Below are 25,263 nucleotides of genomic sequence, written 5' to 3' on the forward strand. Positions count from 1 at the left end.
CTTCCTCTGGAACTATCAGTCTGTTCTCAGTATTTATGGGTCTGATGTTTATTAACTTTTTCCCCCCAGATTGCACATATAAGTGAGATCATATGGTATTTGTCTTGTTCAGTCTCACTTAAGTCATTTATAATAACACCCTCTGTCTGTCAATGTTGTCACAGAGGGCAAGATCTCTTTCTTTTTCATGGCTAATTCATAAAGGATTGTATATACATACCATATCTTCCTTATCCATTTGTGTGTCAATGGAGACTTAAGTTGCTTCCATATCTTGGCTATTGTATATAATGCTACAATATACATAAAGATGCACATATCTTTTGGAATTAGTGATTTCATTTTCTGTCATAGACTCTGGGTCTAGAGTTCTTTCTTATCTAGCAAGAAAGTGGAACGCTCCATTTTTATTAGGATCAGAAGGATTACAAATATGGTGATGGATGTGCACAAAGGGACAACGAGACTGTGAACATTAACTCATGCACGTGAGGGAAAGGGGGTCTTGAAGATTTGCGGGGTTAGGGGCTTGGGTTAATACAAAGCAAAATCCTGGTGCGGGGGGTGGGGCGCTGGGCTAAAGGTTGTTTACAGCAGTCATGAGGCACAGCCTCTGTTTACCCAAAACTGGTCTAAGAGACAAGAAAGAGCAAGCTACTTCAGAGTTAACAAGGCACCTTTCTTTCCGTAATTATCTCCACTCCTGGCAAGGAGACCCTGCAGTGGTCTATAGCCCTGTTTACCTGTTTACCTAACTTGGTCCTTCCTGTGAAGACAGCTTTCTTCTCTAGTACTAATTTGGGGGGCGCTTTTGCCGAGAATACCTAATCTAGCTTATTTGATGCACCTTTGTTCTATATTGGGGTCTTTGCCCCACTCCCTCTATACTGGGGTCTCTGCCCTGCCTTCTCTATACTTATATACCTAATCTTATTTACGCAAATGTGGGGGTATCCCACGGCTTTGTAATTCTTTTTGCCTTATTAACCCATCAGTGCAGGTCAGGGAATTCCTACTCTTATTTCCCACAGTTTCTTTATGTAAATACCCAGAGATGGAATTATTGGATCATATGTTATTTCTATTTTTAATAGTTTGTGGAAACTCCATACTATTTTCCATAGTGGCTGCACCAATTTACATTCCCACCAACAGTGCAGGAGGGTTCCTTTTCCTCCATATCCTTGCCAACATTCATTTCTTGTCTTTTCATTTTAGCCACTGTGACAGTTAGAAAGTAATATCTCATTGTGGCTTTTGAAAAAGAGTTAGGTCCCAAAGGTACAGTGAGAAGGGAATTACAAAACAGGAGGCTAATACTCTCCAGGAGTCGAAGCATTTTATTTTACTACTTGTTTGATAACAGCAAGCACATACAACATAGTATTTGGCATCTTGACAGGTCATGCACCTGCAGTGTATTCCATACTGGGTCACGAGTACATGGCGCCAGACTTAACATTCTTATCCCTGGCCTGGCGCCTGCATGGTGTCCTTCTGGAGAGAATAAGCAGTCCTGGAAGCTTCCCGGCCTGGGAATGGAACTGCTTTCGGTTCCTTGCTGCCCTGTCCCTTTCCTTCAGGACATTCTCATGGCGCCTCTGGCTTCTTGTTCTCCAACCATCTCCCATGGGCTGTAGGAGGGTACTGTGTAATCCGAGCTGACGGTCAGTACATTGATAGGCTTGTTGTCCCTGGCGCCAGACTGCACATGCAAGGATAAATAGACCACATAGGAATAAAACAGAATTGCAGTAGAGAAACTAAAAATCTTACTATGCTCCATAGGGTTTAATCTTTCCAATCTCTCTGATACACTTTTTAAGGTCTTACAACCAGATACTATGTTCAGATTTGTTTTGAAAGTCTCATCTCTCTCTGCTTGCAGATGTTGAATGTCCATAGACACGTTAGATTGCCCGAGCAAGTGCCTCTTAACATCACTCCATGGAAATTTAGTGTTATTAAATGGTAACGGGGTTACACATATTGATGTAGTGTTCCAGTCACATTTCCAGCTGGCTTGTGAGGAACAAGGTGTGCCAGTGCATCACAGTAAGGAAACATATAGAAAATAAGGACAGTCTCTTGTTTCTCTGCACCGTCAATTCATCAAGCTTCTTCTGTGAATAGATTAGTCATCTTCTGGCATGACTAAAGCAGGGCTGCAGTCTCCCAGGGCCTCTGGATTTGGAGATTGCTCTTTCCATATGGTCAGTTTGCATGGTGTTGACGGATCAGGAATGCACTCCCAGTTTTGAGATGTTGGCTTCACTCTGCTAGAGTGAATCCAGGGACCCACCTGGGCTACCTTTACTGCAATAGGAGTGGGAAAAATGACAGTGAATGAGCTCCTCCAGAGGGATTTTAGGGGTTGGACATTTTACCCTTTATCCATAGTGCATCTCCTGGTTTAAAGGGGTGAGCGTCTGTGGTCAGATTCCCAGGTAATCACTCCCTGACCCAGTGGTGAAAGGTGGTTAAAGTAAAGCCAAGGGCCCACATCCGTTGTTTTAGGATTAGATTGTCTATCTCATTGAGATTCTCACCTTAAGCCATTGATAATGGGTGGGAGGGCACCCATAATGGATTTTATGAGAAGAAAATCCCATCTGTTTATTTTTTTAAATTTCTTCATATTTTATTGTCAAGTTGGTTTCCTTTTTGTTAATTTATCCCTTCCACTTTGGCCCTCCGCCTTCAGTCCTCAGTTTGTTTTCAGTATTCAAGAGTCTCTCATGATTTGCCTCCCTCCGTCTCCCTAACTCTTTTTCCCCCTTCCCTTACCCATGGTCCTCTGTTAGGTCTCTCCTGTTAGAGCAGTGAGTGCAAACATATGGTATCTGTCCTTCTCCACCTGACTTATTTCACTTAGCATGGCACCCTCAAGGTCCACCGACGTTGCTACAAATGGCCAGATTTCATTCTCATTGCCATGTAGTACTCCATTGTATATATATACCACATCTTCTTGATCCATTCATCAGTTGATGGATATTTAGGCTCTTTCCATGATTTGGTTATTGTTGAAAGTGCTGCTATGAACATTGGGGTACATGCGCCCCTATGCATCAGCACTTCTGTATCCCTTGGGTAAATCCCTAGCAGTGGTATTGCTGGGTCATAGTGAGTTTGATTGTTAATGTTTTGAGGAAACTCCACACTGTTTTCCAGAGCAGCTGCCCCAGTTTACATTCCCAAAAGCAGTGTAGGAGGGTGCCTGTTTCTCCACATCCTCACCAACATCTATAGTCTCCTGATTTGTTCATTTGAGCCACTCTGACTGGCGTGAGGTGGTATCTCAGTGTGGTTTTGATTTGTATTTCCCCTAATGGTGAGTGACGCTAAGCATCGTTTCATGTGTCTGTAGGCCATCTGGATGTCCTCTTTGGAGAAGAGTCTATTCATGTCTTCTTCCCATCTCTTCACTGGATTATTTGTTTTTCTGGGTGTGGAGTTTGGTGAGTTCCTTGTAGATATTATATACTAGCCCTTTATCTGATATTTCATTTGTCACTATCTTTTCCCATTCTGCCAGGTGCCTATTAGTTTTCTTGATTGTTTCCTTTGGTGTGCAGAAGCTTGTTATCATTATCTTGATGAGGCCCCAGTAGTTCATTTTGCTCTTGGTTCCTTTGCCTTTGGGGATATGTCGAATAGGAAATTGCTGCAGTTGAGGTCAAAGAGGCTGTTTCCTGCTTTCTCCTCGAGGGCTTTGATGGTTTCCTGTCTTACATTCAGGTCCTTCATCGATCGTGAGTTTGTGAATATGGTGCAAGAAAGTGGTCTGGTTTCATTCTTCTGCATGTGCTGTCCAGTCCTCCCAGCACCACCTGTTAAAGAGGCAGTCTTTTTTTTTTTCCATTGGATACTCTTTCCTGCATTGTCAAAAATTAATTGGCCATACATTTGTGGGTCCAGGTCTGGGTTCTCTATTCTATTCCATTGGTCCATGTGTCTGTTTTTGTGCCGATACCATCCTGTCCTCATGAGGACAGCTTTGTAGTAGAGGCTAAAGTCTGGGATTGTGATGCCTCCTGTTTTGATTTTCTTCTTCAGTATTACTTTGGCTTTCGGGGTTTTTTTGTGGTTCCATATGAATTTTAGCATATTTCTTCTAGCTTTGAGAAGATTGTGGGTGCAATTTTGATTGGGATTGCATTGAATGTATAAATTGCTTTGGGTAATAATGACATTTTCACAATGTTTATTCCTCCTATCCATGAGCATGGAATGTTTTTCCATTTCTTTGTGTCTTCTTCAATTTCTTTCATAATTTTCCTATAGTTTTCATCGTACAGGACTTTTACATCTTTGGTTAGGTTTATTCCTAGGTATCTTATGGTTTTTTATGCAATTGTGAATGGGATCAGTTTCTTGATTTCTCCTTCTGTTGCTTCATCATTAGTGTATCAAAATATAACCGATTTTTGTACATTGATTTTGTATCCTGCGACTTTGCTGATTTCATGATCAGTTCCATGAGGCTTCTGGAGGAGTCGGTCAGGTCTGCCATGTAGAGTATCATGTCATCTGCTAAAAATGAAAGTTTGATGTCATGGTTCCCAATTCTGATGCTTTTTATTTACTTTTGTTGTCTGATTGCTGATGCTAGGACTTCCAGCCCTATGTTAAACAACAGTGGCTAGAGTGGACATCCTTGTCATATTCATGATCTCGGGGGCAAAGTTATCAGTTTTTCCCCATTGAGGATGATACTAGCTATGGTCTTTTCATAAATGGTTTTTATGATATTTAAGTTCCTTCTATTCCAACTTTCTCAAGGGTTTTTATTAAGAAAGGGTGCTGTATATTGTCAAATGCTTTTTCTGCATCTGTTGTCAGGATCATATGGTTTTTGTCTTTTCTTTTGTTAATGTGATGTATCACATTGATGGATTTGTGAATATTGAACCAGCCCTGTAACCTAGGAATGAATCCCACTTGATCATGGTGGATAATTCTTTTTATATGCTGTTGAATTCGATTTGCTAGTATCTTGTGGAGAATGTTTGCATCCGTATTCATTCAGGATATTGGCCTGTAGTTCTCTTTTTTTGGCTAGGTCTCTGTCTGGTTTTGGAATCAAAGTGATGTTGGGTTCGTAGAATGAGTTTGGAAGTTTTCCTTCTATTTCTGTTTTTTTAGAATAGCTTGAGAAGAATGGCTATTGGCTCTGCTTTAAATGTCTGGTAGAATTCCCCTGGGAAGCCTTCTGGCCTCGGGCTTTATTCGTTGGGAGATTTTTGATAACAGATTCAATTTCTTCAATGGTTATGGGTCTGTTCAGATTTTCTATCCATTCCCATTTGAATGTTGGAACTCTGTGTGAACTTAGAAATATGTCCAGTTTGTTGGCATATAATTTTTCATAGTAATGTCTAATGATTGCTTGTATATCTGAGGGATTGGTTGTAATAAATCTATTTTCATTACTGATTTTGTCTATCTGGGTGTGCTCTCTTTTCTTTTAGAGAAGCCTGGCTACAGGTTTATCAATTTTGTTTATTTTCTAAAAAACAAAAAACAAAAAACAAAACTATTCTTGGTTTCATTGATCTGTTTAATTGTTTTTTTTAGGCGTGGGGGGGGGGGAGAATTCTATATTGGTTATTCCTGCCCTTATCTTTATTATTTCTCTACTTCTTCTGCGTTTGGGGTGTTCTTGCTGCTCCACTTCTAGTTCCTTCAAGTGTGCTGTTAGATTTTGTGTTTTCATTTTTTCTAGATTCTTGAAATAGGCCTGCATTGCAATGTACCTTCCTCTTAGGATAGCCTTTGCTGTAAGTCAAGGAGTGTAGATTGCTGTGTGTTCATTTTCATTTGTTTCCATATATTTGTGAGTTTCTTCTCTGCTTGCCTGATTGACTCAATTGTTTTTTAGTAGGGTGGTCTTTAACCTCCACGTTTTTGGAGCTTTTCCAGACTTTTTCCTGTGAGTTATTTCAAGTTTAGTAGCATTGTGATCTGGAAGTGTTCATGGTATGATCTCAATTCTTTTATATTTATTGAGGACTGCTGGATGACCCAGTATGTGATCTATCTTGGAGAATGTACCATGTGCACTTGAGAATAATGTGATTTCCAAACCTTCAAGATATAGAGTTCTAGGGGCCCCTGGGTGGCTTAGTCAGTTAAGCATCCAGCTTCGGCTCAGCTCATGATCATGGGTTCGAGCGCCGCGTCGGGCTCTGTGCTGACAGCTACCTCAGAGCCTGGGCCTGCTTCAGATTCTGTATGTCCCTCTCTCTCTGACCCTCCCCTGCTCTCGCTGTCTCTCAAAAATAAATAAAAAACATTAAAAATTAAAAAAATAAAAATGTATAGTTCTAAATATGTCTGTCAAATCCATCTGGTCCCATGTCTCATTCAGGTCCTTGGTTTCTTTGGTGATTTCCTGTCTGGGTGATCTGTCCATTGCTGTAAGTGGAGTATTAAAATCCCCTGCACTTAGCATATTCTTATCAATAAGATTGTTTATGTTCGTGATTGTTTTATGTAATTGGGTTCTTTGAAATTTGGTGCATAGACATTCATAATTCTCAGCTCTTCCAGATGGAAAGACTCTGTAATTATTATATAATGCCTTTCTTCATCTCTTGTTACTGCCTAAACTTTAAAGTCCCAGTTTGTCCAATATAAGTATGGCTACTCCAGCTTTCTTTTTTTGTGTTATGTTTTGATTTATTATAGAGACAGAAACAGAGCATGAGTATGGGAAGGGCAGACAGGGGGAGACCCAAAATCTAAAGCAGGCTCTAGGCTCTGAGCTGTCAACACAGATTCCAACGTGGGGCTCAAACTCACAAACCAGCAATGATGACCTGAGCCAAAGTCAGGTGCTTAACTGAATGAGCCCCCAGGCACCCTTACTCCAGCTTTCTTTTAACTTCCAGTCGCATGATAGATATTTCTCCATCCCCTCAATTTCAATCTGAAGGTGTCCTCAGGTCTAAAATGAGTCTCCTGTAGACAGAAAATAGACGAATCTATTATTTCTTTAATACATTCTGATACCCTGTGTCTTTGGATTGCATCATTTAGTCCATTTACATTCAGTGTCATTATTCAAAAATATGGGTTTAGAGTCACTATGTTCTCTATAGGATTCAGGCTTGCAGTGGTGACTATGGTACCTTGTGTTCTTTGCAACATTTCCCTCATAGAGTCCCTCTTAGGATTTCTTGTAGGGCTGGTTCAGTGGTGATGAATTCCACCAATTTTTGCTTGTTTGGGAAAACTTTTATTTCTCCTTCTATTCTGAATGACAGGCTTGCTGGTAAAGGATTCTTGGCTGCTTATTTTTTCTGTTCATCATATTGAAGATTTCCTGGCATTCCTTTCTGGCCTGCCAAGTTGCAGTAGATAGGTCTGCTACTATCCTGATGTTTTCCTTTTGTATGTTAGGGACGTTTTATCCCTAGCGGCTTTCAGCATTCTCTCTTTATCCTAAGATTTTGCCAGTTTCACTATGATATGTCGTGCTGAATCAAACGATTCACATTACGTGTGAGGGGAGTTCTCTGTGCCTCTTGGATTTCAATGTCTGTTTCCTTCCCCAGAGTGGGGAAGTTCTCAGCTATAATTTGTTCAAGTACTACTCCAGCCCCTTTCTCTCTTCTTCTTCTTCTGGAATTCCTATGATATGTATATTGTTCCATTTGATTGCATCATTCAGTTCTCGAATTCTCCTTCTATGCTCCTGGGTCAATTTATCTCTTTTTCTCAGCGTCTTCTTTTTCTCTAAATGTATCTTCTAATTCATCTATTTTCCTCTCTGCATCTTCAATTCGTGCAGTGGCCACCTCCTTTTTATTTGCCTCATTTACAGCATTTTTAAAATTCATTATAACTATTTTTAAGATCCATACTCTTTGTAGCAATAGCGTCTCTGCTCTCTTCTATGCCTTTTTGAAGCCTCGTGATTAATTTTATGACTATTGTTCTAAATTATGGATCAGTTATGATGCTTATGTCTGTTTTTGATCAATTCTTTAGCTGTACTTCTTCATGGAATTTCTTTTGAGGAGAGTTCTTCTGTTTCATCGTTTTGGCTAGCTTTTAAAAGCGTGTTATGTGCTCTTTGCCTGCAAGTACTGCTATATTAAAAGAGGCTCATATACTGTCCAGGGCCTGTCCATTCAAGGAAGTGTTCTTTTAATGGTGTCCCTTGGTCTCTCTTGCTGTGACTTTGGTTATTTTATTTCCCTACTTGTGACATTTGGGACTCTCCACCATGTGTACTTTGGTTTGTTTCTTGAGGTAGCCCTGGAAAGGAAAACAAACAAGGAACAAAATCATACAATCACACAAGCAAATCGGAAAAAAAAAAAACAACACCTACAAAACAAAAATAACAAAAGAGAAATGATGGTCTAAAAGCATAAAACTAGAAATCCCAGCTACAAATAAAGAGCAGGGTCGAGGCAGTGCTGATGGAAAATGTATATACAAAGAGAGAAATGACAGAGATGGGGAGAAAAAACTTGAACAGTGACCAGACAGAGAGAATAAAAGGCTTAATTCAGAGAGAGAAAAAGAATATGGCAGGTGGGGGGGGGGAGATGTTGCCCTGAGAAACTATATAGTCTGATTATTTCAGAGAGAAAGAAAGGCACGTAAGGAAGGAGGTGTAGAACATGCATCAGGAGAATGGATTAAATATGCCTGTTTAAGCAAACCTATAACCAGAGTAACCAGTCCAGTGAAGGGAAGAGATAAGAATGAGCTATGGGAGGGGCGCCTGGGTGGCTCAGTCGGTTAAGCCTCCACTACAGCTCAGGTCAGATCTCACGTTCGTGGGTTCGAGCCCCGTGTCAGGCTCTGTGCTGACAGCTAGCTCAGACCTTGGAGCCTGCTTCCGGTTCTGTGTCTCCTTCTCTCTCTGCCCCTCCCCCCTCTCATGCTCTGTCTCTCTCTGTATCAAAAAAAAAAAAAGAGCTATGGGAGAATATATGTGAATAGCAAGAATTGATTGAGAGTTAATCATGGCAATGCATCAGTGCTGGTCTTGGGAGAGGGGCTATTTCCAAATCATCTGTCTGGACTCTGGTAACGAAGCAGCTACCCAGTGCAAATGGGCGTGGTTTGGTGTAAGCGGGTCTCACCTCCACTGTGGGTCCCTGGGCTGCTCTGAGGCCCCCTCTGAGGTTGTGGGGTGAGAAATGGTGACCTCCCAGTCCCTTCTTGAACTAGGTCTTCCAAAACTCTCCTTTGGGTACGATCTCACTGTGCCGTGGGCACTGCCAACGTGGACCATGTTTTCTGTCCCACACCCAGCTGCGTTTCAAGCTCTTACTCCCTGGGCATTAATGATACCACCCAAATGTAGTCCCAGAAGCAGGAGTCCCACCAAGGGACCAGTTTCTCCTGATGCCAACTGCACCCCTTGCCTGCTGTCTGTCTCAGAGGAAGCTTCTGGGCACTTTTTGAGCAGGGGAGTGGTTCCTCCTGATGCCGACTGCGTTCCTTGCGTAGTGTGTATTCTAGGGGGAATTTCTGGAACCAGGACACCCAGCCCAAAGAAAGCTCCTCAGAGGTGAGATCTCTCTCCGAAAGCCCTGTGGTTAGGTATGGGATGATAGGATCCCCCTCCTTCCTGAGGTACAGTTCTACAATTCTCCAGCTGCTCGTTCTCTTCCCGTTGTCTCTCTCCCCGCAGCCCCAGCCTCCGCTCCTCCTCACACTCCTTTATGTTCTCTGGGAGATCTCTACTCTCACTTCAAAGGCATGTGCTCTTCCATCAGTACTGCCACCACACTGCTCTTTATTTGTAGCTGGGATTTCTAGTTTTATGGATTTAGATTGTCCTTTGTCTTTTGTTGTTTTGTGCCCACTTAGCCCCCTTTTCTGATTTCCCTCTTTGTTTGATTTATCTGTGTGTTTGCATGCTTTTGTTCCTGTAATGCCCAGATTGGAGTATCCCCCAATGACCAGAGACCACCGGGGAGACCAAGTCACGCATGCAAAGACAAAGGGCTTTATTACAGGTTCGAACTCGGACTCACAGACGTTTCCAGCACAGTGGATCCATGCTGTGAGCCCCGAAAAAAGGGGGAGTAGGGTTTTTATGGGGTTAGTGATGGGGAAACTACAGAAATTGTGACATAGGAACAGTGACCCAATCATAACTATACAATATCATCGATAGCAAGCTTAACCATTCGCATTGTCTAGAGTATTCATTACTTTTGGCAGGGCCCTATCACAACATTTAGAGTACCTTTAAAATTAAGCAATTACAGGGTGAGCCTAGGGTCTTGTTCAGCGCCTATTGGGTTAACTTCAACATTAGGTAACAGGATCCTATCTAAAGTTCCCATCAGTAGGCCTCATCCTTAGGAATGTGGAAAGTGGTAGCTGGCCTCTCCTGATTGGGTATTGCGAAGGGGTTCTCTCCTGCCCTAGGCAATATGTAACTGGGAAACTAAGACTTAGGCCTTCTAGTTTAGAGGGGAAATTTAAAGCCTGTCATGGAGTCTGTTAGGTTTAGACCTGTGTCCTTACATTTCCCCTTCTGTCTTCTGTATTTCTATCCTTTTGGCCTAAAGGTTGATATTGGGCTCATAAGACCATTAGTTGAATGGTCCCCAGTCTTTGTTTCATGTACTGGAATAGTTTATTAAGAATGCAGGGACCAAACATTAGGATTAACAGTAGGATTATAAGCAGTCCTATTAGGGTGGAGACCAAGGTATTAAGCCATGGAGACCAACTGAAAAGACCTTCATACCAATTTTGGTTTCTGATTTTTGCTCTCTCCGGTAACTGACTGCAGACTATAGCCAAGCTATCTTGTACAATTCCAGAATTATTGGCATAGAAACAGCATTCTTCTCCCAGAGCCTGGCATAATCCTCCCTGGTGGAAAAATAAGTCTAATCCATGTCTATTTTGTAGCACCATTTCAGCTAAGGAATTTAGAGAACCCTGTAAATAGCAAATAGAGTTTTCTAACTGAGTTATGTCAGAATCAATCACCTGAGTTAGTGCATCAAATTGTTTGTTGCTTTGTATTAAAGTGGTTGTACCAGTTCCGATTAAGAGGGTTAAGAGGGCGGCTGATATCCCAAAGTCCCATTTGGCTTGGAAATCCATTGGTTTTGGTTGCACCTCAAAGAATGGGGAAGTAGACGCAGGAAGGTACTGTACCTGTGGGAAGAGGGCGACCAAGACACACAGGGTGGTTTGGTCTAAAATTTGGGGATGTATACAAGGGGTAAGTCCTGAAGTACATGCAAACCATGCTCCTTTGGGGGGTTTTAGATAGGTGGGACCTGTGGCGACGGTAGTCTGATTACATAAATGGTGGAGATGAGAAACGTCCCTTTGTTTCCTAAGATACATAGACCTGAACCAATTACTTTTTGCAGAGTTAAGACTGGGGCTAAACCCCAGGTATAGTTGGCTCCTGTGTCATGAGATATTTGTCCCGATATTGCCCATCCAGTATAGAAAGGGGTTCGAGGGTTTAAACAGAGCCAGAAGTCCTTTTCTACGAGGTCTGTAGAGTTTAGTAAGCTGTAGGTAAGATTTAGGATTGTATGAGTGATTGGGTTGGGCCTTATTGGTGGTGGCTGGATTGGTAAGATATCCTGGAAGGTACTAATTATACTGAAGCTTAGGGCCGCTTTAGTTCTTGACAGGTACCCTGGGGTAGTTTTAGGTCTATGGGTTGTTGATGTCTGGACAATAGGCCTAATGGCTACCGGGGGTGAGAATACTGATTGTTTTTGGATAGAAAACAAGAATCCTGTGTCATAATCAGAGAGCCACAAACAAAGGCCCCAAACTTTTCCCATTAACCAGTTTGCTGTTTTTCCCCTAGGAGTGAAATATATGGAGATTGGATTTCTACTTGTCGGGCTTGTCTGGTTGTTAGTCCTTATAAAGGTAATTAGGTCATTATCTAGTCGAAGACTCCATGGGGCCATGGTTTCACAGCCCCGTGTTGCACAGCAAAAGTCTCTTGAGTCTCCACACCTTCTATAGTTGTCGGTTCCTGGACATATATAGAAAGCCTGTTGTCTTAAATTCTTAGCTTGACAATCATTCCCACACCCAAAAACAGAACCACAATTGGTGATATCCTGGGCCTTGGGCCATAGGCCTCTTCCTAGGTCACATAGGTCTAAGTGGAAGGTGGGGAATGTAACAGATACTGGCCCAGTTAAGCTGAGTTCTTGTACTATCTGTCCTAAGTCTCTAGGCATTTCTTTTGGTCCTCGTAGAACCCATTTGGTAATGACAGGTTGGTGGGGGTTGGAGAAATAAGGGTTAGAGCTTGAATTACATACAATTAGCAGGGTAGCTAAAATCAAGAGCAATGTCGTTGACGAGAGAGTCACACCTTGAGGGGGGTTTTCCTGTCTGGGTGTAGCTTCAGTTGCTGGGCTCCTGGGTTGATGTAGTCTTCTGGGACTTGGAAGGGGTTGGCAGGTCGCACATGGGTGTAGTGAATCCAGGCAGCTATTCCATCCACTTTTACGGCAGTCGGAGTAGTCAGCAGGATAATGTAGGGTCCTTTCTACTGCGGCTCAAGGGTTTCTTGTCGATGGCGTTTGACATAAACCCAGTCACCAGGCTGGTACTGATGAGGCTCTGGAGGTGGACCTGATTCATAAAGAGCACGTAGTTTAGGCCGTACATGTTCATGAGACCATTGGATGGCCTGGATTTATTGTAACAGATTGCTAGCCTCAATATCCATTAGGGCTGCTGCCTGGAGGTTTGGAATAATAGGGGCAGGTTTTCCATACATAATTTCAAAGGGAGTTAAACCCATCTGGTAGGGAGAATTTCACACTCGAAACAGAGCAAAGGGAAGGAGAGCCACCCAGTCTCCGCCAGTCTCTAAGGTCAATTTAGTTAAGGTCTCTTTTAGAGTTCTATTCATTCTTTCTACCTGTCCTGACCTTTGGGGTCTATATGCACAATGTAATTTCCAATCTGCCCCAATAAACTGTGCAACTCCCTGACTTACCTTGGACACAAAAGTTGGTCTGTTATCTGACCCTATGAGTTGGGGAAACCCATACCTCAGTAGAATCTCTTCCAACAGTTTCTTTGCTACAATGGTGGCAGTTTCATTTCTGGTAGGAAAGGCTTCAGTCCATCTTGAGAACTATCTATAAAGACTAACAAATACTTATATCCATACTTGCCTGGTTTTGTTTCAGAAAAATCAATTTCCCAGTGGGCCCCCAGCTTCTTACCTCGTAGGTGTTGTCCTGGACTCTTAGTGTTTGGAAAAGCATTAGTGAGTTGGTACGTTTTGCATGACCGAACAATTTTGACAGTTTTGATGTGTAAGTCTTTGGTGGTTACCTTAGAGTGTCGACCTGCATCCAACATTCTTCTTGCCCCCATATGGGTGGTTTGGTGTATTTTATATAACATTTTTTTCTGCTAAGGTTGCAGGGAGGATCAGTTTCCCATCTGGACCCCTCCACCATCCCTTAAACATCTGATTCATGGGCAGTTTTTCGGCCCACCGGCTTTCTTCCTTGGTATCTTCGGGGCTTTCAGGTAGTTTCGGATATCCAGGTTCTGGAAGGACTATGGGAAATACCTCAAGGGGCTTTAGAGCTGCTTCTTCAGTTGCTTTATCAGCCAGGTTGTTCCCTTTGACAACAGGATGTTGACACCTTTTTGGTGTCCTGGGCAGTGGATGATGGCCACCTTTTTTGGTAGCCATAAGGCTTACAGCAAGCCCATGATGTCGTTTGTTTTTAATAGTTTTTCCCCTCTGAGGTCAGGAGACCCCTTTCCTTATAAATGGCTCCGTGCACATGAGCTGTTGCAAAGGCGTACCTGCTGTCCATATAGATGTTGACTTTTAAGTCCTTTTCCAGGATTAATGCCTTAGTCAAGGCAATTAATTCTGCCCGTTGGGCTGAGGTCCCCAGAGGTAAGGGTTGGGCCCGAATTACCTCGTCCTTGGTGGTCACAGCTGCTCCTGCCCTTCTGTTTCCATCCTGGATGAAGCTGCTACCATCCGTATACCACGTGTGGTCTGCATTGTGATGGGGCACATCTGTCAGGTCTTCCTGAAAGCTGTGCCCTTGGGCCAGGATCTCAGTGCAATCATGGAGCAGAGGGTCAGTATCGAGATCCGGCAGTAATGTAGCTGGGTTAAGTGAAGAGGGAGGCTGGAAAACAATCCTATCTGGGTTGAGCAGCAGTGCCTGGTAATGAGTGATCCGGGCATTGCTGAGCCATGGGTCAGGTGGTTGTTTTAATATCCCCTCAATTGCATGAGGGGTGGTTATCATTAGAGTTTGTCCCAAAGTTAATTTGTCGGCATCTTTAACCAAAGATGCCACTGTGGCCACAGTTCTTAGGCAAGGGGGCCACTCTGCTGCCACTGTGTCCAATTGTTTGGATAGGTAGGCTACTGGCCTTTTCCAAGGTCCTAGCGTCTGGGTCAGCACACCTTTGGCCACTCCTTTATTTTCATCCACAAACAGGTGGAAGGGCTTAGTAATGGGTAGTCCCAATGCTGGTGCTGACAAGAAAGCTGTTTGGAGAGTTTTAAATGCCTGTTGGTGTTCAGGGATCCACTGAAACTCACCCTTGTCTTTAGTCAATTCATATAAGGGCTTAGCGATTTCTGCAAAGCTTGGAATCCACAACCTGCAAAACCCAGCTGACCCCAGGAATTCACGCATCTGCCTAGGTGGGGGTATATGGAGGATGGTGTCCTTTCTGGACAGAGACAACCATCTTTGCCCGTCCTCACGGATGTACCCCAAATAAGTAACCCAGGGCTTGCAGACTTGAGCCTTTTTAGCAGATGCTCTGTATCCCATTCTGCCCAACGCTTGCAGTAAGTTTATAGTTCCCCAGAGGCAACTCTCCTCAGGGGTGGCTGCGATCAAGAGGTCATCAACATATTGCAACAGCGTGATGTCTGAGTTTTCCCTCCGGTACTCACCTAGATCCTCGTGTAGTGCCTTGTCGAAGATGGTAGGGGAATTTTTGAAGCCCTGGGGAAGTTGAGTGCAAGTCAGCTGCCTGTTAATGCCGATGTCAGGATCATGCCACTCAAAAGCAAAATATTCTTGACTCTTAGGGGCCAGCAATAGGTTGAAGAAGGCATCCTTGAGGTCAAGGACGGTATACCACTGTTTTTCAGGTGGCAGGGAGCTCAAGAGAGTGTATGGGTTAGGAACTGTGAGATGTATATCCATCACCCATTTGTTAACTCTCCTGAGGTCTTGTACTGGCCTGTAGTCATTAGTACCAGGCTTTTTGACAGGGAGTGTTCCAGGCAGACTGACAGACCTTTAAGATACCTAGGTTCAAAAGGCGGTGGATATGGGGCTTGATTCCCTCCTTGGCTGATTGAGGCATGGGGTACTGCCTGACTGCAACTGAATTGGCCCCAGGCTTGAGTTCAACAAACTCTGGTGGGCGATGACTTGCTAATCCTAAACCACCTGTTTCAGCCCAACCCTGGGGGTATCTTTGAAGCCACTCCCCAATGTGGACATCAGGGCTTAGGGGCTTTTCATATAGGCAATATTCATCTGTCAGTTGGAGGGAGAGAACCTGGAGAGGTTTCCCATTTGAGCTTAAGAGCTGTGCACCCTGCGGGCCGAAACGAATTGGGGCCCTAATATTTGACAAAAGGTCTCTTCCTAGCAGGGGGTAAGGACAGCCTGGAATTATCATAAAAGAGTGGGTTACCTGGCCCATGCCTAGATCCACTGATCTTCGGGTAGTCCATGAATATTGTTTGGTCCCAGTAGCGCCTTGGACCCAAGCCCGTTTACTTGAAATAGGCCCAGTGGCCTCTAATAACACTAAGTGTTGAGCTCAAGTGTCCACCTTAAGAGTTACCCTGGGTTCAGGGAGGGGTTCTGAACCCCGCCCCCACTAGTCACTGTCTTCCCCAGCAGATAACACTGTAGGCGTGCTTTTCCTCATGGGACAGTGCTTAAACCAATGCCCCTTCTTCCTTGCATAAGGCACATTGGTTTCTACCTTTTGCACAATCCCTGAGCAGGTGCCCTTCTTCCCCAAAGAAGTAGCATGACCTTTTACCTGATGGCGTTCTACAGTGTTCTGGATCTTCCCTGTGTTTCTTTTCTTCTGCAATTTCCTTTAATTGGTGGTGGCGGTTCTCTGGGTTTGCAGTCATGGCCAGCAACACCCTGGCTAGATCTCTATTTTGCCTTTTTTCTTCTGAACTTGCTTTTCCTCTGCACTGTCCCTATTACTGTATACTCTTTCTGATAGTTCTACCAAGTCTCGGAGATTCTTTTCTCTGAGGCGTTCAACTTTTTGTAGTTTTCTCTTAACGTCTGGTGCACCCTGATTAGTGAAAGCCATTGCCACAGTTGACTTATGATCTGCATACCCTGGGTCAAACAGGGTGAACTGCCTAAAGGCTTCCATCACCCGTTCTAGGAAAGTAGCCAGGCTTTCATTTGTTCCCTGCCTTAAATCATATACCCTAGTCAAATGGTGGGCCTCCTAGTGGCCACTTTGAGACCTGCCAACAGAGTCTGGCGGTAGACCTTGAGGCGCTCCTTACCTTCTCCTGTGTTATGATCCCAGTTGGGGTGGACGAGGGGAAATCCAGCATCGATGTCAGCGGGGTTCATGGTGGAGATCCCTGTCAGGCCAGGAATGAGTTTTCGTGCTTCCAACAGGATTTGTTCCCATTCCTCCATTGTAAACAGAACCTGTAACAATTGCTGACAATCATCCCAAGTGGGTTGGTGAGTAAAGAGCACAGGCTCTAGTAACCCGATGAGTCCTTTAGGGTTTTCTGAGAAGTGGGGGGGGGGGGAGATTTCCAATTATAAAGATCAGAGGAGGCAAAAGGCCAATAGTGGTAGGACTGATTCCCTGCTTCGTCCATTGGCCCTGTGGCCCACAGGGGGAGCACCGTGGTGTCTGCCTCTGGGGTGGCTCCTCTCCAGCTGCAGGTCACACGGGCTGGGCCCTCCTCAGAGGCAGAAGGAGGCAGCACAGGATCAGGTGGTAAGGGTAACGGGAGTTCAGGTGCAGGAACAAGATTGGTTGGGGAGTGCCTATAAGGAGGAGGAGGGAAGATGAGTTCCTCATCTGTCCCTCCTTGTAAGACTGGATAGAGGGGGGCTGAGGGCAATGCTGAAATTCGCCTCGGCTCTTGTTTCTGTCTCAGGGTCTTCTCTGCTGGATTTCGAGTCACCAAGACCTGAGAAGAGACTGGAGAAACTGGGGAAGAAGAAAAGCTTTATCCGTATAGGTGGATCAGTAACTAAATTTTTCCAGGTAACAGTATATGGGACCTGGTGTGGATGGCCTCCCACACACTGAAAGACTCTTCTACTGCTTCTATAATGGGAAGGTGAAAAGTACCCTCAGGGGGCCATCCTACCTCGAAAGCAGGCCATTCAGATGTACAGAATATAGTCATCTTTCCCTTTTTGACATCCACTGACAAATTGTGACCTCGAATCCTAATTTTCTTGAAGTGAAGCAGAACCAGGTCTAGAAGCTTTGAAGTGGACTGTCCCATGATGTTAGTCCGAACAAAATAGAGTCGCACAGAATACGGGAATGAGTCCTCCTGGCCAATGGAGGAGAAAACAAAAGTGGGATAATGGTCTTTGCACACTTTCCAAAGAAAAATATGTGGAGTTGAGACCCCAAATTCCCATAAGAAAATCCCTAAGCCTCCTCGTCAGTCAGAGTCGCAACAAAAGTTACACATAGACAAACAGAGGCACAGAGAAATAGACACAAGTATTTAAACCAGTGATTGGAAAGACAACAAGGTTTTTCTAACCCAAATGAGATCCTGCTGCGGCTGCCAGCAGGGTTCCTTAGGACCTGAATTTCACTTTTTGTGCTGCAGGACCTGACCCGCGGTCTCTCCTTCCTGTGGGCCCAAGATGTCTCTTGGATCCCATGGCCTCGAGCTTTTGTGGTGCTTCCGCCTGGCTCCTTTAAGCCCCTAGAGACCAGCACAAACAGATTCAAACATAGAAGAACAAGAAAATGAGTGCTCTCACCTGCCAGCAATTAGGCCCTGCATGTCGGGGTCCCAGGGGTTCTGGGGAGAAGGAATTCCCGGCCAACACACCAAATGTAATGCCCAGTACGCAGTATCTCCCAACGACCAGAGACCACCGGAGAGACCAAGTCATGCATGCAAAGATAAACGGCTTTATTATGGGTTCAAACTCGGACTCACAGACGTTTCCAGCGCAGTGGATCCATGCTGTGAGCCCCGAACAAAGGGGATGTAGGGTTTTTATGGGGTTCGTGATGGGGAAATTACAGAAATTGTGACATGGGAACAGTGATCCAATCATAACTGTACAATATCATTGACAGCAAGTTTAACCATTCGCATTGTCTGTCTAGAGTATTCGTTACTTTTGGCGGGGCCCTATCACAACATGTAGAGTACCTTTAAAATTAACCAATTGCAGGGCAAGCCTAGGGTCTTGTTTGGCGCCTATTGGGTTAACTTCAACATTAGGTAAGAGGATCTTATCTAAAGTTCCCATCAGCAGGCCTCATCCTTAGGAATGTGGAAAGTGGTACCTGGCCTCTCCTGATTGGGTATTGAAAAGGGGATCTCTCCTGCCCTAGGCAATGTGTAACTGGGAAACTGAGACTTAGGCCTTCTAGTTTAGAGGTTGAACATAAAGCCTGTCATGGAGTCTGTTAGGTTTAGACCTGTGTCATTACATTCCCTGTGTGTTTGTCTGTCTGTTTTCCTTTTCAGGGCTACCTCAAGAAACAAGCCAAAGTACACATGGTGGAGAGTCCCAAATTTCAACACGAGTAGGGAAATAAAAAAAAAATGAAAGGCACAACAAGAGAGACCAAGACACACCATTAAAAGAACACCTCTTGAACTGACAGGCCCTGGACAGTCAATGAGCCTCCTTTAATAGCGCAATACTCACAGGTACAGAGTGCAGAATAAGCTTTTAAAACTGACAAGAGACAGAAAGCTAGCCAAAATGATGAAACGAAAGAACTCTGCTCCAAGGAAATTCCAGGAAGAAGTTACAGCTACAGAATTGCTCAAAACAGACACAAGCAATATAACTCAACAAGAATTTAGAACAATTGTCATAAGATTAATCACTGGACTTCAAAAAAGCATAGAAGCCATCAGAGAAGATATTGATACAAAGACCAGGAACCTTCAAAATAGCTGTGATGAGGTAAAAAAAAAAAAAAGGCTATGAATGAGATGAATAAGAAAATGGAGGCTGCCACTGCACGGATTGAAGAAGCAGAGAGAATAGGTGAATTGGAAGACACGGTTATAGCAAAAGAGGAGGCTGAGAAAAAGAGAGAGAAAATGATTCAGGAGCATGAAAGGAGAATCAAAGACCTGAGTGATACAATCAAACGGAACAATGTACGTGTCATAGGAGTTCCTGAAGGGGAAGACAAAGACAGAGTGTTTAAAGGCGTGCTATACCAAATTATACACAAAAAATTCCCCAATCTGGGGAAAGAAAAGGACATTGAACTTCAGGAGACATACCGAACTCCCCTGAGATGTAACGTAAACAGACCTTCAGCATGACATATCATAGTGAAACGGGCAAAATATAAAGACAATGAGAGACTTCTGAAAGCAGCTAGGGCAAAAAGGGCCCTAAAATACAAAGGAAAACCTACCAGAGTGGTTACAGACCTACCTAATGAAACTTGGCAGGCCAGGAAGGAATGGAAGGAAATCTTCAATGTGATGAACAGGAAGAATATGCAGCCACGAATTCTTTATCCATTCAAAATACAAGGAGAGATAAAGGTTTTCCCAAATAAACAAAAGTTGAGAGAATTCATCACCAACAAACCAGCCCTACAAAAAATCTTAACAGGGACTCTATGAGAGAAATGTAGCAAGGAATAAAGGTACCAGAGACATCGCTACAATCATGCACTCTACAGGGAACACAATGAATCTAAACCCACATTCTTCAATAATAACACTGAATGCCAATGGACTGAATGCTCCAGTCAAAAGACACAGGGTAACAGAATGGATCAAAAGTCAAAACCCATCTATTTGCTGTCTACAAGAGACTCACCTTAGACCTGAAGACACCTTTAGATTGAAAGGAAGGGGATGGAGAAATATCTATAATGTGACTGGACGCCAAAAGAAAGCTGGAATAGCCATACTTAGATCAGACAAACTGGACTTTAAAATAAAGGCAGTAACAAAAGATGAAGAAAGACATATAATAATCACAGGGTATTTATAAACATTTATGTGCCAAATTTGGGAGCTTCTAAACACATAAAACAATTAAACAAAAGCAATCTTATTGATAAGAATGTGCTAATTACAGAGGACTTTAATACCCCACTTACAACAATGGATAGGTTAACCAGACAAAAAATCGCTAAAGAAACAATGGACCTGAATGGCACACTGGAGCAGATGGAATTAATATTTAGAAGTCTGCATCCTGACGCTAGGGAATTCACTTTCTTCTCGAGTGCCAATGGCACATTCTCCAAGATTGATCACATACTGGGTCATAAAACAGCCCTCCATAAATACAAAAGAATTGAGATCATACCACACACACTTTCAGATCACAATGCTATGAAACTCGAAATCAACCACAGGAAGAAGTCTGGAAAAACCACCAAAAATGTGGAGGTTAAAAACTACCCTACGAAAGAATGATTGGGTGAACCAGGCAATTAGAGAGAAAATTAAAAAATATATGGAGACGAAAGAAAATGAGAATACAACAATCCAAATTTTCTGGGACGCAGCAAAGGCAGTCTTAAGAGGAAAGTTCATTGCAATCCAGGCCTACCTCAACAAATCAGAAAAAGCACAAACTCAAAACCAAAGAGAGCACCCAAAAAAAAGTAGAAACGGAGCAGCAAGAACACCCAAAACCCACCAAAAGAAAAGGAATACTAAAAATCAGAGCAGAATTAAACAAGATGGAATCCACAAAAACAATTGAACAGATCAATGAAACCAAGAGTTGGTTCTTTGAAAAAATAAACAAAATTGATAAGCCTCTAGCTAGGCTCCTCAGAAAGAAAAAACATGCAAATAGAAAAAATCATGAAGGAAAATGGATCTATTACAACAGATCCCTCAGAAATACAAGCAATCATCAGAGATTACTATGAAAAATTATATGCCAACAACTGGACAATCTAGAAGATATGGACAAATTCGTAAACACATATGCACTACCAAAATTCAAACGGGAAGAGATAGAAAATCTGAACAGACCCATAACCAGTGAAGAAATCGAGTCAGTTATCAAAAATTTCCCAAAGAATAAAAGCCCAGGCCTAGGTGGACTCCCAGGAGAATTCTACCAGACGTTTAAAGCAGAGTTAACGCCAATCCTTCTTAAGCTATTCCAAAAAACAGAAATGGAAGGAAGACTACCAGACTCATTCTACAAAGCAAACATCCCTTTGATTCCCAAGCCAGGCAGAGACCCAACAAAAAAAGAGAACTACAGGTCAATATACTTGATGCATACAGATGCAAAAATACTCAACAAATACCAGCAAATAGAATTCAACATCATATAAAAAGTATTATCCATTATGATGAAGTGGGATTTATTCCTGGGTTACAGGAATGGTTCAATATTCACAAATCCATCAATGTGATACATCACATTAACAAAAGAAAGGATAAAAATAATATGAACCTGCCAATAGATGCAGAAAAAGCATTTGACAAAATACAGCACCTTTCTTAATAAAAACCCTTGAGAAAGTCGGAATAGAAGGAACTTATCAAATATTATAAAAGCAGTTTATGAAAAATCCACAGCTAATATCATCCTCAATGGGGAAAAACAGAGCTTTCCCCCTCAGATCAGGAACACGACAGGGGTGTCCACTCTCACCACTTTGTTTAACATAGTGTTGGAAGTCCTAGCATCAGCAGACAACAAAAGGAAATAAAAGGCATCAGAATTGGCAAATAAGAAGTCAAACTTTCACTTTTCGCAGAGGACATAATACTCTACATGGAAAACCAGACTCCACCAGAAGCCTTCTAGAACTGATCAATGAATTCAGCAAAGTTGCAGGGTACAAAATCAATGTACAGAAATCAGTTGCATTCCTATACACCAAAAATGAAGCTGCAGAAAGAGAAATCAAGAAACTGATCCCATTCACAGTTGCACGAAAAACCGTAAAACACCTAGGAGTAAACCTAACCAAGGATGTAAATGATGATGAAATATGATGTAAAATATTATAAAAACTATAGAAAACTTATGAAAGAGATTGAAGAAGACACCAAGAAATGGAAAAACATTCCCTTTTCATAGATCGGAAGAATAAACATTGTGAAAATGTCATTACTACCCAAAGCAATGAACACATTCAATGCCATCCCCATCAAAATTGCACCAACATTCTTCTCAAAGCTAGAACAAACTATCCTCAAATTCGTATGGAACCACAAAAAGCCCCAAATAGCCGAAGTTATATTGAAGAAGAAAACCAAAACGGGAGGCATCACAATCCCAGACTTTAGCCTCTACTATAATGCTGTCATCATCAAAATAGTATGGTATTGGCACAAAAACAGACACATAGACCAATGGAATAGAATAGAGAACCCAGAACTGGGCCCACAAATGTATGGCCAATTAATTTTTGACAAAGCAGGAAAGAGTATCCAATGGAGAAAAGACTGCCTCTTTAGCAGGTGGTGCTGGAAGAACTGGACAGCAACATGCAGAAGAATGAAACTAGACCAGTTTCTTACACCATATACAAAAATAAACTCAAAATGGATGAAGGACCTGAATGTGAGACAGGAAACCATCAAAACCCTCAAGGAGAAAGTAGGAAACAACCTCCTTGTCCTCAATCGCAGCAATTTCCTACTCAACACATCCCCAAAGGCAAGGGAAATGAAAGCAAAACTGAACTCTTGGGACCTCATCAATATAAAGATAAAAAGCTTCTGCCATGCAGAGGAAATAATCAAGAAAACTAATAGGCAAGGAATGGAATTCTGTAAAGACCAAACATGTGGGAGTTAAACAAGGAATGAATGACTTAACCAGGAAATCAAAAAGCACATGAAAATGAACAAAACTGATAGTATATCCATCCAAAACTTTTGGGAGTTTATAGCTACACAGGCCTATCTCAAGAAGCAAGAAAAATCTCAAAAAACCACCTAAGGTTGTTGCAGCTAGGCAAAGAACAACAAATAAAACGCAAAAGCAGCAAAAGAAAGGACATAATAAAGATTAGAGCAGAAATAAATGATATAGAAACATAAAAAACAATAGAACTGATCCGTGAAACCAGTAGCTTGTTCTCTGACAAGATGAACAAAGTTGATAAACCTCTAGCCAGACTTATCAAAGAGACACACAGAGAGAGGGGAACGGGGGGATGAGAGTTAGAGAGAGAGAGGGAGAGGGAAAGAACTCAAACAAAATAACCAATGAAAGAGTCAAAATAAACAACACCACAGAAATACAAACAATTGTAAGAGAATACTATGAAAAATTATATGGCAACAAATGAGACAGCCTAGAATAAATGGATAAAGTCTTAGAAACATATAAACTACCAAAAACGAAAACAGGATGATACAGAAAATGTGGACAGACTGATAACCACCAACGAAATTGAGTCAGTAATAAAAAAAAAAACTCCCAACAAACAAAAGTCCAGTATCAGACAGCTTTATTGGCAAATTACACTAAAATTTAATGAAGAGTTAATGTCCATTCTACTCAAGCTAATCAAAATGTAGAAGAAAAAGGAAAACTTTGAAATTCATTCTAGGAAGTATCACCCGAGACCAAAATCAGATAAAGATAACACAAAAAGACAGACAGACAGAGAGAGTGAGAGGGGAGAGGGGGAGAGAGAGAGAGAGAAAGAGGGAGAGAAAGATGGAGAGGGAGGGAGGAAGGAAAGGGAGAAGGAGAGAGGGATGGGACGAATTGCAGGGCAATATCTCTAATGAACATAGAAGCAAAAATCCTCAACAAAAAACTTTCAGATATAATCCAACAATATAGTAAGACAAATCATTCACCACAATAGAGTGGGATTTATTACCAGGAGGCAATAGTGGTTCAGTATTTTCAAGTCAGTGTGATAGGTCACATCAATAAAAGAAATAAAAAGACTATGAATGTCTCAAATGCAGAAAAGGCATTTGACAAGGTGACATCCATTCCTATTTTTAAAAAAGCCTCAAAAAAGTAGATTTAGAGGTAACATGCCTCAAAATAATAAAGAATACACATGAAAAATACACAACGATATGGGGAAAAAAACACAAAGAACTTATCCCCTAAGGTCAGAAACCAGACAAGGGTGTCCATTCTCACCACATTCTTTAACATACTAAGTAGAAGCCCTTGCCACAGCAATTAGATAACAAAACTAAAATGGATTGAAATTGTTAAAAAAAAAAAAAGTAAAACTGTCACTATTTGAAGATGGCATGATGCTACATATAGAAAATCCTAAGGACACAAAAAAACTACTAGAACTGTTAAATGAATTCAGTAAGATCACAGGATACAAAATAAATGTGCATAAATCTGTTGCATTTCTATATACTACTGATGAAGCAGCAGAGAGAGAAATTAAGAGAACAATCCTATTTACAATTGGACCAAAAATACTAAAACCTAGGGATAAATCTAACCAAAAATGTGAAAGACTTGTGCTTGGAAAACTATAAAACATTATGAAATAAATTGAAGAAAACACACACACAACAATGGAAAGACATCCCATGCTCATGGACTGGAAGAACAAACATTGTTAAAATGTCTATACTACCCAAAGCAATCCACACATTTAATGAAGGGCCCAGAAAAATACCAACAGAAGTTTTCACAGAACTAGAACAAACAATTCTAAAATTGTTTTGTGACCACAAAAGATGCCAAATAGCCATCTCTTTTTTTTAAAAAATAATAGTATATTGTCAAATTGGTTTCCATATAACACCCAGTACTTCTCCCCACAGGTGCCCCCCACCATGACCCTCACCCCCTCCCTCCCTCCCCCTCCCCCTTCAGTCCATGGTTCGTCTTCAGTATTCAGTAGTCTCCCTTGATCTGTGTCCCTCACTCTTCCCCATGGTCCCCTGCCAGGTCTCTCCTGTTAGACCTATGAATGCAAACATATGGTATCTATCCTTCTCTGCCTGACTTATTTCGCTTAGCATGACACCCTCAAGGTCCATCCACTTTGCTACAAATGGCCACATTTCATTCTTTCTCATTGCCATATAGTACTCCA

At 42.3% G+C, this 25,263-nt stretch overlaps 1 pseudogene; it reads right to left on the bottom strand.

Moving 5' to 3' along the window:
• Nucleotides 1-12,343: 12,343 nt before the first annotated feature.
• LOC115296440 overlaps nt 12,344-25,263 on the bottom strand; it is a 22,193-nt pseudogene continuing 9,273 nt past the window's right edge.

This window comes from Suricata suricatta, chromosome 7 (assembly GCF_006229205.1).
Source record: "Suricata suricatta isolate VVHF042 chromosome 7, meerkat_22Aug2017_6uvM2_HiC, whole genome shotgun sequence".
NCBI classification, from domain to species: domain Eukaryota; kingdom Metazoa; phylum Chordata; class Mammalia; order Carnivora; family Herpestidae; genus Suricata; species Suricata suricatta.